Source organism: Cebus imitator, unplaced genomic scaffold, assembly GCF_001604975.1.
Source record: "Cebus imitator isolate Cc_AM_T3 unplaced genomic scaffold, Cebus_imitator-1.0 Scaffold23, whole genome shotgun sequence".
NCBI lineage: Eukaryota > Metazoa > Chordata > Mammalia > Primates > Cebidae > Cebus > Cebus imitator.
Genome location: NW_016107338.1, coordinates 1,981,547 through 1,995,954, shown reverse-complemented (window position 1 = coordinate 1,995,954; position 14,408 = coordinate 1,981,547). Strand labels below are relative to the sequence as shown.

At 47.9% G+C, this 14,408-nt stretch overlaps 1 long non-coding RNA gene across 1 annotated transcript in view; it reads left to right on the top strand.

Moving 5' to 3' along the window:
* Window positions 1–12,037, top strand: part of LOC119470137 — a 61,235-nt gene extending 49,198 nt beyond the window's left edge. Inside the window, exon 3 of the long non-coding RNA XR_005199018.1 lies at window positions 11,923–12,037. This is a non-coding gene — a long non-coding RNA (uncharacterized LOC119470137). The remainder of the gene's footprint in view (window positions 1–11,922) is intronic.
* Window positions 12,038–14,408: the final 2,371 nt, after the last annotated feature.

Here is a 14,408-nt window from a genome sequence, read left to right as displayed (position 1 = left end):
ACAAGATGATTTGTTATTGCACTGGCTGTTGCCTCCTGACAAGTTGCAAAGAGACACTGCTGACCAAGATGTAGATGCATCCCATCAGCCAGGAAGGATATCTCTGGACAAGCTGTTCAGAAAACATTTGCCCTTGGAACCAACAATTAGAAGGGGAAAGGAGAGAGAATTTTATCTGTAGTTCTCTTTCATCTTTTCTCTTTCAAAATTGCTCTTATAGGGAACTCACCTGAACTTCCTGATGGTATCAGTTGGCTCCTTCAACAGTGACTTAGGGAGCCAGATCCCACACTGTGCATATTGTTGCTTCTCTCAAGTCTAAAATACAGCAGGAGTCCAAGATTCTGGCAGGGCAGCTGGTCAACCTCAGATGGCAGAACTATGGGAGTATGCAGGGAGTCAGTTGACTGTGGTAGCAGCTGAGGAGGAGCAGGTGTCTGAGTGTTCCAAAGAATCTGAAGATGTGCGTAAGATGTGCCCAATAGAAACAGAGAGGATTCCTAGAGGATGAGGATGAAAAGAAGGGATCCCTGCAGAGAGGGAGTGTCCTTAGAGAGCATGGAAAGTGCGGGAAGAAGGAACTCTAGGAGAGAAAACATGAAGGTGGGAAGTTGAGGGTGTCATGGAAGTTGAAGTAGGCAAAATACAAAGACTCAGTGACTCTGGATAGTAAGCTACTTCAGTTCTGGAAGCTACTTCAGGCCTCTGGATAATAAAGCACATTAAATTAGAACCCTCTCAGCCAGTGTTTGCTCCTGGTTGTAAAAAATAGGTCTGTTTTGTCTTTGCACACTTGTGTAGTAGATTATAAAATGGCCATAAATTCTTCCCTTCCCTGAATCCATGCCCTTGCAATGTGACTTTGTCGAGCCTCCCATTATGAGATGAAGTCTATTTCCCTATCTTTTGAATCTGGTTTGACCATGTTATCTACTTTAGACAATGGGACGCTAACAAACATGACACAAGTAGAGGCTTGGAGAGCACCTTTTGCATTGGGGCTTGCCCTTCTGCTGAGCTTAGAACCTGAGACCGCTTTGAATGAGCCTGAGGTAGCCTGCTGGAGGATGAGGGACCACATGAAGGAAAACTGAGGTGCTCGTCAGACGTTGAGTGAGGCTATCCTTGTTGATCTAGTTGCAGTTGCTAGCTGAGCTATCAGCTCACTGCAGACACTTGAGGATGCTCAGAACTGCCCAGCTGACCCCAAAATCATGCACTAAATAAAATGGTGTTTGTTTTAAGACACTAAGCATTGGGTTGTTTGTTATGCAGTAAAAGCTACACTAATTCAACCTGAATAACCATTGTGTGTTAAACTCATGGATTGCATTTAATGAAGATTATCAGAACAGAGTTGAACTTCAGACTCACTCTACTACTCAGAGAAAACAATTGAATAGAGTGGATAATTGACAATGAGGATGCTGATGAAGGGTGGTAGCAATGGGTGTTCGTACTAGCCATGGTACTGATGATAACAGTCATGATGATGGTGATGGCAGTGTGTAATGATGCTTGTGAGGGCGGTGGTGATGGTAATCCTAGTAATGGTTGGTGATAACAGTGGTGATGATGCTTGTGAAGGAGACAGTGACTATATAATGATCATGGTGTTGATATTACTAATGGTGAGGGGGCAATGATAGAAGATGGTGATGATGGTGGCAATCATTGTGGTGATGTTAATGCACTTGATCTTAGCCAACAGGCTGAGAAGCAATGTAGTTATGTTAATAATAGTGATTTTAACTGGGGATGATTGTGGTGATGGTGGTAATGACTCTCCATGGTGGTGACGGTGATGGTGATGGTGATGGTCATGGTGATTATGGTGGAGATAATGGAGACAGTGATAAAGGTGGCAGTGATGATGAGAGTGATGACGTTTGTTGAATGGTGGCGATGTTGGTAATGGTGTAAAGACTATAGTGATGGTGGTAATGATCATGGTGATGAAGATGATGGTTTTAATGGCAGTAAATGGATGATGCCCCTACAAATATGCCCAGCTCTTCATGGCCAGCATGCTTCTTAGTTTGTATTTCTCCTTCCCATTAAAACCCAACCCTAAAACCTAGCTCCCAAGTGAAGAGGCATTTTCTGAGCAAATTATTCTATGGGCTGGGAAGATTAAAACTCCTGGCACCAATTCTTTTCTTGAGAAGAACTGATGAATCAGAGCCAGGGTAGAAGTGGAAAGTCGAAGGGCCTGTGCTGTCAGGACTGATGTCTTCTTGGAAGACAGAATGAGAGAAAACACATATAAGGATACACAGAAAGATTGGTCAGCTAGAAGATGAAGCAGGCAAAGTGCATACATTCTCAAGCCAGAAGCCACAGATCTGGGTCCCTGGAGAGAACCCCACACCTAGGGAGAGAGACATGGACAGTGCGTAAGTCCATGGCTTCATATGGTCAGATGGGGCCACTATGGCAATGTGTCGGGGAAGACCTCCAGGGACCAAAGGCTCAGGCTTGATGGGGCTTGGAGTGTCTATCAAACCTGCCACACAAGATGGGAGTTGCCCACCATGGCTTACTTGGACCCAGCCCTCTCAGAGCATAGCCACAGAATGCATTGTGGGCTGGAGGATGGGAGAGAGTGAAATGAGAGGCTGACGACAGGCTGCTGGCGTGGGGGGCAGTGTGATCTACGAGGCCATGTGGAGGTCAGCCGTGGGGAGGACAGGGCGGGCCAGAGCTCTCCCAGCTGCAGTGCAGCTGTTCACTGACCGGTCATCCAGACCTTGCTGAGAACTAGAAATGCTGCAGTGGTTTTGCCACCCAGCACAGGCCCTCCTTCTGGTCAGCTAGATGCAGCCCTTGCATCTCTGCTCATCCCCAAGACCCTGCTCTGGAAGTACAACCCACGTTTCTCCCCAGCTGACTGGGACACCCCCTGTAATTAATACAGAGACACAACTGGGAGCCCAGTAAAATATGTAGGGCTGGGGTTGTCTTGTCTTTATGGCAGGGCCCCGTCCTCAAACAAGATTCTGAGCAAGGCCCATGGCAAGTGTCAGCACAACTGGGGAGAGAGTAGGGGAGGGTAAATCATTGATTTTAAGAGAACCAAGGAACTCAGTGGCCAGGACTTGTAGAAGGCCCTGAGATGTCTGTGGACTAGGAAATAAAACTCTGAAAGAGGTTCAAAGGCATTGTGGAGGAAAAGGGGACACAGCTTCTTGAGGGCCAACTGGGTCTTCAGAAAGCTGCAGAGTTTCTGAACAGGAGTCAGTGCCTTTGGTTGGCTTGAAAATGAGCTCATTTCTATACCTGGGTCTTAATCAGGGCATACCCTGTAATAAGATGTTTGCACCAATGGGCAGCTCATAGCTGAAATGTACCAGGCCAGACTCTGCTCATCAAGGCCTGTGCTCTGCTGTGGATCTGCATCCTCCCCGAAGAAGGGGCATCTTTTCTTGACCTCACAAAGGCACTGTGCAGGCTAATGAAGCACTGGCCTAAATGTGCTTAGAGTATCTTTTCCAACCCAGGTTGGCTTCACCCCAGTTGCTCCAATATGGCCTACCAGCTTCAGCCAGTCCATTGGAAGGAACAAATGGGATAGTATTCTCTAAGCTCTTCCCCAACGAAGGCCTGGGGTTAATTGAGTCAGCCCAATATCTATAGCAAACACAGACAGGGTCCCTCCTCTCAAGGCGCTTGCGATAGTCAAGGGAAGGAGACTATGGTTACTGAAATGATTACTTATCATATGCTAAGGGCAATGATGAGAGTTCATAAACTGCACTCACTTTGCTTGAAGGTCAGGTAAGATGTCTCTTTTTCTGAAAAAGTAACTCTTCCATTGAAATGTGAATGAATGGTAGGAGTTAGCAAGAAGACAGTGAGAATTGGGAAAGTGTGGTGGGCGGAGGAACAGCGCGTGCAAAGGTAGTGAGGGAGGAGGGGACTTGGACGTGGAGGGTCCTGAAAGCCAGTGTGGCTGTAGTAGGTGAGAGGATGCCCAACTCAAGATAACATGGGAGGGCATTCAGGGGACAGATTGTGCTGAAATTTGTATTCTATTAAGGATGCTGACCTTTACCCTAAGAGCCCTGGAAAGCCTTGGAAGGATTTTAAGCAGGACAATGACATTCTCAGATTTGTGCTCTGAAAAGTCTCCCTGGCTGCTGAATGAGAACAAATCAGGAACAGAGAAGGGGGAGGCTGGTTGACAGTGACTTCATTAGAAAGGCTGGAGCAGCAGAGAGGCAGGTGGCCACTGGAATTCTGTCTAACTCAAAGGGGGCTCTTGGATTTAGTCTCCACTCTGTATACCAAGTTCTGTGTTCCACCCAGACCTGGGCTGGACCAGCCTAACCCTTGGTCAGACTTCCATCTTGGCTAGAATCCTGACTGTATTTCTAATCATTTTTTTTTTAAATTGAGAAAGAAGATAGAAAGAGCCCAGCACTTTGTATACTACAGAGTCTTGATCAATATTTGGCAAATGAAGAAACAGTAGAGAAACAGAGAGGCAGTTGGTAAAAACCAACAGTAGAGATGCTCCATTTTTCTGCAGTTTGATTAAGTTCTATTATGATCAGGGGAGCAGAGATACGAGATCAATATGGAGAAGGGAAAGAAGGAGGAGGAGGAGGGGCAAAGGTGAAAGAGAAGGAAGCCTTAGTCAGGAGCTAACCCTGGGCAAAATTTCCCCAAAGGCCCTTGTCTTTCTCTGACCTTCCCTCATTCCTTTTCTGGAGCACCTCCTCTGGCCAGCCAGGGACAATCACCATGCTCCCGACCCCCATGGGCTCCCAGAGGTCCCTGCTTCTCTACCCCCCATCTCTCCCAGACACCCACGTGCCCACAGTGTCCTGATCTCAACCAGAAGTGCAGAGTGTGCATAAGGGCACTGCTTAGGCTTTGCAGAGGGTCTTGCATTAAAAGTATATTCTCCAAACAAATTCACAGCAGGCACATTTTTAGGCAGTGGGGGAAAGGGAACAAAAAAGTCAAGGGGGTAGAAAGGCAGCTGTTTGGACTCTGGCCACCTGGGGGATGGCCTTCTCCTCTGAACCTGACCACAGGAGCATCAGGCTCCTCCCACCATGCCTTCTGTGCCTCCGGATGAGCTCCAGGCCTTCCTCTCCAGAGTCCATGATCACCATATGTTAAAGAGGGGGAGCAGGGAGGGTGGGAACGGAGGGTGTCAGGACTGTGCAGGAAGTTCTGGAGTCAACATCTGCTTGGGACTCCCTTTTCAACCCCTTGAGGCCCCACTTTGGAGCCATCTCACCAGAGACCCAAATACATCCAGACAGGCCATGACTTAGCACATGGATTTTCAGGAGCTCACACGGGCTCCAAAGATGAGAGAAATATGAAATAAGTGACCTCCACACTTTGGAGAGATTCAGGGTGCTGGTGGGGATTCAGGTGAGAGTTAAGGGACGGAGCTCAGAGACCCCTGGAGATCCCAGGAGAGCTGCACAGTAGCGCAGAACTCAAAGAGACCTAAGAGAGGACACAACGGTAGCTCTCTGGAAAGGTTAGTGTTTGATTAAAGGGGATGAGGACATCATAAACACTGCATCACTCTCCATAACGTTGGCATTGATGAGGCTGCCATCTTGTGTGGGGCTGTTGATGAGAATGACCTAAGTCCTAGTGGGGAAAGAAGTTCAATGGAACCCAGGGTATTGCCATGAGCTTCATACAAGCCAGGGGGCTCAGAGAAGTGGGCCCAGGTTGAGAGCAGGAAGGATTCAGGGCCAGAGAGCCCTTCCTGGTGGCAGAAGGGCCTCCAAAGCAGTGAATTCTGGAAGGCCAGCCCCTTTCCACCAAAGGTGAACTTTAAGTAGGGTCCCCTGAGGCCTCAGACATCTGGTCTCTCAAGTGTCCCACACTTGAGAGTTGGCTGAATGAGCTTGGGGCCACTGTGAGGGACAGCTGGGGTCAAACGAAGACAAGAGTTAGGGATCAATCACTGTTCAGGTCAGGGAGGTCTAAGCCAGGCTTAGGGGACAGCCTGAGGGATAACTTGTCCTTGACTAGAGTATGGTCTCAGTTTGGGCCTGGTTTATGGGCCTGTCTGTGCTGGGGTGAAGGGAACCATACAGATATTATACCCTCAAATAGGGGCTACGCTTTGGGCTCAAGCTTTATAAGAACTGTTCTGAAATGTCTAAACAGCAGGCTACTTTTCTGGGACAGGGAAAGGGAAGTGACAGGACAGGAGGGGTCCCCTGGGTTGAAGGGGTGGCAGTTCTTGGGCCCTGACAGTGAGGAAGAGAATGAAATGATGAAATGGCCTTAAGGGGAAGTAGAAGGAGGGTTTGTGGAGATTCGGGCCAAGATTCCTGCAGTCAACTGAAAGCCAGAGACTTGAGAGGTGGTGAGACGTCAGAGTGGGGTGAGAGAGGGCGCCTGGCTGTTCCTGGGAGCCCAGACCACCTTGGTGGCCTCCTTGTTAGTCCTCCAAAGTTTTGCCTGGAATGCAGTGGGGGAACAAAAGGTTCTGGCCTTCCCGGGTTTCTGGAGTCCAAGGATGAGTGGTATGTGTTCTGGGTGGTGGCAGGCAGGAGGTGGCCTTGGATCTGGACCCCCTGGGAAACCAGCAAGTGGAAGGAGGTGCTGAGGAAGTGGAGAAGGAGGCGGGGTGGAGGAGCAGGGGTGTGTGTACAAATGAGGGAGTCTGAAGGAACCCACTCCTTTGACATCATTCACTAGGACTTTGGGAGCTAGGCCCAGCCAGGCCTCCCCTACCTTGACCACTTCCAGAATAGGGATGAGTCCTGAGCACCCACACCCCAGGATGGCAAAAAGGAGCTTGGTGAGGTCCATATGGCTGGTGAGTCTGTATCCCATAGGATTGGAGACTGTTCCCAAGGCTATGGGGGACACAGGACACCCAGGACAAGAGGCAGAGGCCAGAAAGTTCAACCAGGCACTGGGAGCTATGGGACCTGGGCTGCTGGAAGTAGATTGTTCTCTGTGTGATGGATTGATTCATTTTGGAGAGACAGATGAGGCTGTAATGTGTGGTGAGGGAAGGGAGGATGGACTGCAGGTATCTGCCCCACAGTGTCTTTCATTTTCTGTTTCCCATTCATTCTTGGGCTCCCTTTTCTCTGCCATCCTTTTATAGTGAGTTCAGGCCTCTGCACATTCATTCATTCATTTATTCATTCAACAAATATCAAGCATTTCTATTGTGCCGGTACTGCTCGAGAGACTTGGGACAAGAGAACATCTGTGAACAAGAGACAAGATCAGGCCGGCATGGGGCTCACCTGCTAGTGAGAGCCCGAGTTGTCTGGAGGAGCTGTAGGTGGGAGGCAGTGAGGAGTTTGGGAGCAGGGAGGGGCTTTGGCCATTAATCTGGGAACTGGACGGAGCTTGGGCCTCTGGGAAGAGATCACGAGTGAAGTCCAGGCCTGGGCTTCAGAGCGATGCTAAGAGGATCTCACGGCAGATCTTCAGACTCAGGAACAGGTTTAGTTGGATACTGAGACAAGGTAGAACCCTTTGGCAGGCTGTGGGCCCAGGGTTCAGGCTGCTTGAGGATGGGCCCCACACTGCCCTGGCCCACCCAAGTGTCAGGAACAGAGGGGTGTGTGCTGGGGACTGTGTGCAGAGTGGGTCCTGGCTCTTCCCAGAGCACACGCTGGCGATTGGATCTGGGGGGGCTCAGTCTACCCTTAGGCTGGTGAAGGATTCAACATTTTCAGCAGAAGATCCCCCAAGGGATGCCCTTCTCCTGGAATGCTTCAAATTGCCTTTTTTTGCTTCCTGGGTGCTTGAGAAGCTATAGTGTCATGTTAGACCCCACTGTGTCTGTGGGGTGAGAGGTCAGGGTTTATCTCCCTGTTCTACAAATGGGCACACTGAGTCCCTGACCGTTTAGGGTGAGCTCAGTACTACAAAGAGAGCTGCTGGTAGAATTAGGCCTACATGCCTGCTCTGCAGAGTCTGGGCAGCTCTCCTCATCCTGCTGGGACTCAGAGCAGGGCCTGGGGATGAGGAATGCCTTAGTCTCTCTCAGAGGAACAGAGGAACAAGAAGGAGCAGATGGGACCAGAGCTCTGTGATGTGGTCATGGCTGTGATATAGGGAACCCTAAATGCAGTTTGGGTGAGGAAGGAAGATATGTAAGGAAATCGTGCTTTTCCCCTCCCCTCCTCTCCCCTGGTTCCTGGGGGCCATGCTGAGCTGAGAATGAAGCCAGAGGTCAGGGCCGTCTGGCCCTGATGTGGTTGGGATGCGCTGTGGGATCTAGCCTCTTGAAGTAATAGCAGCATGGTGCCTGTGCTGGCCTGTCAGAGGCCTCCTGTTGTGCTGGGGCTGAGCTTGCTCAGCGCAACCTTGACCCTCTTCTGCTTGGTCTCTCTCCCCAGCTCTGCTTCTCAGCCTGAGCCTGCTTCCCATCCTTGGCTATCTCCCTGGGACCTTCTTTGCTCTTCATGTCTCTATTTCTGACCTTCTTTTCCTCCCTATGATCTCCCCACCAATTGTGGCCAATCTGTGTCATTGCTACGTGGATACCACGAAACTGTTCTCCAGGGAACATCTGCTGGATTCCTTTAGTAGACTATAAGTAGCTACTCAGATGTGTGTCTTTCCATGCCTTAGGGCCCTCTGAGCCTTGGGGTACAGCTCTCTCTGAAGGCTCATTGATCTTTCTTGGGGATGTGGGTGGCAGCAGATCCCCCCAGCTCTAGCCCCATCCCTGGCTCTGCATCTCCGACCCTCAGCCCAGGGCTGCTGGCACCCCACCCTTTGTGGACAGCCTTCTGGCTGACTTCACTCCCTGTCACATTCCTGGCTGTGAAAGGGACCTCTTTCAGGGCCCTGGGGAAATGACATGAGTTTCTTTGTTTTTCTCCTGTCTCCACTTCAAGGGCTCCACTGGCAAAAACAGCACCCTGATGACTTCCAGCTCTTCTCCTTCTTTGCTCTAAACATGGGAAAGATAGCCTCCACTTTCAGACGTGTCAGCTGTGAGAAGAGGAGCAAGGGGGACAGTCTTTAGGATAGCCACCTGCTCCCATTGCCCTTTTGTGAAGCAGGTACAGAGCCATCTGGTAGTACCCACGAAGGCCCCTCTATGTGCCCATCCCAGTGGCCTCCCAGGAGAGGCTTAAAACTAAGATTTGGGGAAGGCATGCCTCAACCCAGAGAAATGGAGGTGAGGAGCAAATGCTGAGACAGATCAGGACGCTTTCCCAGTACCTCTCCCACCACACTGTGCAAGATTAAGCGTCCAAGCCCCCTCAGAGTAATGGTGTATGCTCCTGTACAGCTGAACTCTGCTAAACCTTCAAAATCATGATTAGGAGAGACTGCCCTCTCACTGGCAGAACCAGTAAGAAAGCATAGTAGGCACCTGGGGCACAGCAGGTATCCACTCTCCAGGCTCCAAAGATGAGCTTCTGAAACCAGACTCTTCTAAGGAAAAAATAAGTCAGCTGCTGTTTCCTTTAAGGGACAATACGTGGGTAAAAGAGGCCAGTGTTGAAAGCCCAGAGATGAACAGGGTGAGTGACTGAGGACATCGTACATACCATATCCACCTCCACAATCTTGCCATCAGTGGGGCCATCACTTGGGCCTTGGGTCTATGGCCTAGGTTCTAGTAATGGAAGAAGTTGAAATAACCCCAAGAGGAGAGCGGAACTTTACTAACAGGAACCTTGTGTGTTAACTTCAGACAAGCCCAGGGGCCACAGAGAAGTGGCCTAGGGTCAGAGCAGGACCCCAAAGAGCCCTTTCTGATGGCAGAGGCATCGCTATGAAGCAGTGAATGCAGGGATAGCTCTAGGGTTATTTAGGAACACTTAGGGAGCCAAACAAGGGCTGCGTGATTGTCCACTCTATCTGCCATGGATTCTTAAAATGCAAGGGAAGCTGACGAGGCTCAAAGTGCTCACACAGAAGCTGATACAGGAAAACAGAACAACGAGGCAGTGGAGGACGGGACATTCCGCCTCTTCAAAAATCTCAGGATTCGGGCCTATGCTCCTCACTTCACCCAGACCCCAGCCACTTGGCCTGAGGAAAAACTGTTGCATAAAATTCACTTGAGGTTGTAGAATAGAAACAGTGTCATCTTAAGCTTTCTCAAGTGTCTGCTATGGTAGAAAAGACTTTGGCAGGTTTGATTCCACAAGGTCAGACCTACGGCCCTTGCCTTGTAAGCCTTTTTGCCTTATGAGAAAACAGACACTAGCCTTTGGGAAACCTCTATCAGGAAAATACATTTCTGTCCCTGGTGAGCTGGGTCTCAGGGAACCTCACCTCTGTGGATCCACTGCTCAGCCTAAAGAAGAGAGGACTCGTGGACATGAGATGTTTGCACAGGAACACAGAATGAACAGTGACCGCAGCAGCCAGATGGAGTGCCTCAAAACTATGCCGTGGGGAGCTGGGTAGACCATGGAGAGTGGGACCAGCTGAAGTTGACCAGGAGAGTCTTCTGAGGGGCCTTCAAAGACAATGAGAGGCATAGATTGGTAGAGAGGTGAAAGAGGTGTCATGGAAGAGAGGCTGGTATAAATGAAAAGTCCTGTGTGGCTGTGCACCAACAGAATGGTGCCATTGGAGGGCACCAGCATCGGCATTCTAGTGTCTCAGGACAGATAAAGACCATCCTGCCCAAGCGGAGTTGTCTTCTCTGCCCTTCTTGACATTATATTTTCTCCTGGTCCCTGACTTTTGAACATGCTTCATGGAGCTGTCTGTATTCCTCTGGACATGTAGTATCCAGAACTTAATCTCTCTTCTACTCACTCACTCCATGTATTTAGCATATTCTGTGTTCTAGGTACCATGCTAAGGGCCAAGGGTACAAAGATGAATAAGAGCCAGTTTGGTCTTCATGGAGTCGTTAGTCTAATGCAGTTATGTTCAACTTTCTGTGATGAAGGAAATGTTCTTAATCTGTGTTGTCTAACATGGGAGCCTCTAGCCACATGTAGCTACTGAGTATCTAAAAATGTGCCTAGGGCAGTTGAAGAATTGAAGTTTTAGTGTTATTAAATTGTAATTAATTTAACTTTAAACAGTCCCCTGTGGCTAGTGGAAGCTATAATGAACAGTACAATATAATGGGAAAGAAAGACAAATAACCAGGCCATTACATGATCAGGACAGCATGGTCAGAGCTGTCACTGTGGTTGGGTCAAGGAAGTAGAGGAGAGAGAGTGACTGGATCTGTCTGGGAATTAAGAAGGCCTCCCAAAGAAGGGGGCATTTGAGATAAGTCTGGGATGATGAGCAAGATGTACTTGATGATGGGGAGGGGGCGTGTGTGGGTAGAAGGCTCACACTAGCAATTATTGCTTTTTTTTTTCTTTTTTGTAGACTTCCCAGCTAGGATCTCCCATAGGTTAACCAAAAGAGTTGAGCTTAAGCAAGAAGATGCAGCTGTGCTCTGCCCGCTGGCCTGGCTCTCTGCCCTCTTCAGTCCCCTGTGGGTGGGTGATGACAGATGGACTCATGACTATCCCAAGTTTGAGGGATCCAAGGGACTGAACTGACCCTGGGAATGATGATCATACCCAGGGAAGAGGGTGCTGGGTATCTGGAGACCATCTGGAAAGCTGGGAAGCATTTAGAGGAAAAGGATTGACACAGCGGGAGAAGGTTTCTGGGAGCCAGTTCTCAAGAGGAGGCCAAGAGTTACTCCCAGGGTCAAATGAATCCTTTTGTCCAGATGGAACAATGGGGGAGGGGTGCTTGGGGGCCCTGTGGGGCAGTTGGAGAACAGCTATTGTGGGGCTTGGGCAAAGAGTAGTAGACAGGGTTTTCCAGGGCCGTTCTGTGCTTTAGAGTCTTTGGTGGTTGATGCCACCCCCATCAGACTAGGGTCCTCCATGGATGAGGCCTAGTGTGTTGCTCTAGAGAAGAGAGTTCTACTTCAGACATGCAGAAACTCAATATCTACCTTTCAACCTCTTTCTTCTCTAGGGCGTCACCACCCAGCAAGTCACACCATCCAGAAGCCTGGGATTAATTGTGGATTCTCCCCTCTTTCTCATTTCCCACAATGTCTACATCATTAGCAGGTTTTGCTGATTCTCCCTCCAAAGTGCATCTCTAATTCATTTACTTTTCTCCATTTCCATTGACACAATTTTGTCCAAGCTTCTGTAATTTTTCAACCGGGGATTTGCTTTAACTAGTGTCACTATTTCCTAAGCTTCCCTCTTTGATCTAGAGGTTTGAGCAATTTTTTTTTTATTATGTTTTTTATTCACCTGCCTAAAACATTTTCTATGGGTTCTCATTGGACTTGGAATAAAATCCATCCTCCTTAACAAGGTCAAAAAAGGGCCTGCATGATTTGGTCCTGATGCATCTTCAGCATCCTCCCACAGAAGTAGTCCCTATGCAGGCTGCTCCTGTACATGGTTGAGACGTCCAGTTCCTCAGAGAAGCCAAACCCTCTCCTGCTGCCAAGAATTTGCCTATGTAGTGGCTGCTCTCCCTATTCAGAGATGGCTTCTTCTCACCCTTGACACCTCCACGTGTGTATCCTCTCTCCTCCTCTCCCACAGCACATTCTTTCTTTATGTTCCTTCATAAGAGAATTTGACATTTGTTTTCTCAACCACTGTCTCTTTCACTAGACTCTACACTCTGTCAAACCAGGCATGTGTTCATCACTATATTCTAAGCAGCTGGTGGGCTGCCTTGCACACAGAGGGACTACATAAGCATGCAACAATAAGATGCATACTTATTTATATGAAAAAGAGTTGCTTTCCTCTTAGGCAGTCCTATGAAATCTACACTGTTCTCTGGTAGGAAGAGATGGCTAACCCAAGGGCTTCCAACATTGGCTTTTGCTGTTACCAAAGTTTGTGCTACATTTTCCCACTCTCTCTTCATCATATGTCAGATAAGTCAGACTTTTCAGAAATTACTAAAGTCCTGTGGACTTTCCAGCAACTCTGATTCATTTCTCTCAATTCTGGTGTTTCTGAACACAGAACTGGTAGTTGCATGAACATTGCGATGGGACTAATCCTTTCCAATCTAGGCCTGACTAGGATTTCCATAAAATTTTTCTTTTCCTAAGATCTCTCCATCTTTAGAAAAATGGATGTGGCATGAGAATAGGAGACCTTCATCTTTGAGAACCCTTTTGGACAGCAGGGGATCAAGTAGCCAGTCCTGATGAAAAGGTCTCTGTGTACCAGAAGAAGCCTCACACATAGGCATAGAAAAGAAAACTGGTTCCTCTTTTCCTGAACTTTCATTTTCACCATATTTCTGGTCTGTATTGGGAGCATTACGGATCAGCCCTCAAGGCAATATAGTAGTGAGGCTAAGAGCTCAGGCTTTGCAGGCAGACTGCCTGGGCTCAAAACCTGTGTAACTGTGAGCAAGTCACTGGCTAGCTGTCCCAGTGTCCTTGTCTGTCTTCTGAGTGCCTCTCCCCCTCCATCAGACTTTAATCCTGTCTGTTACCTCCAAGACCATTCTAATAGAGGTCACGTGGAAGAAGCAGTTGGTGGATTGGGCTATCCTGGGTGCCTGCTTCTAACATGGCTACCACCTGTGGCTCATGTCCTAGAAGGGAATAGACCAAAAATCGGGGTCTGAAACAGAGCCAGCTGCCATATCCTCAAACTTGGCTCACAAATGCCCTCCATAGATGCTCCTCACATTTCTCTCCTTTAACAAGGAGCTCACCCATAATGGAAAAATGTCACAACTTGCTCATTGCTTCTTATAAAGAAAAGTCTGTTCACTCTCCCCCACATTATAAAAGCAATTCACAGAAATTCGGAAATGGTCCAATGTTAAGAAATTTATTCATGTAATATATTACACAAATAAGATATTAAATGCATCATCATTCATTCAACATTCATTTTTTTTTTTTGAAAGAAAGAAAGAGAAAGAAAAAGGGGGAGAGAGAACAGGAGTCTTGCTCTATTGCCCAGGCTGGAATGCAATCTAAAAATAGGTATTAAAAACCTCTTTTATGCTGATAATTATGCTTAACAGCAGAGACAGGAAGGAATAAGGGAAGAAAATAACAAACAGCCAACCAATATTTCATTTAAGTCTGTGAAATGCTATGCAAATGCTGAAGAGTGATTTACTTCCAATTATGTGGTCACATTATCGTAGGTGTAATATGATACTGAGAAAAATGTATGTTCTGTGGACCTGGGGTGAAGAATTCTATAAATATTCACTGAGTTTACTTGTTCCAGGTCTGAGTTCAAATCATAGATGTCACTGTTAATTTTCTATCTGTTGATCCGTCGAATATTAACAATGTGGTGTCAAAGTCTCCCACTATTATTGTGCAGGAGTCCAAGTCTCTTTATAAGTCATAAGAACTTGTCTTATGTATCTGGGTGCTCCTATATTGGGTGCATATATATTTACGATCATTGATTCCTGTTGTTGCATTGATCCTTTTACCATTATGTAAT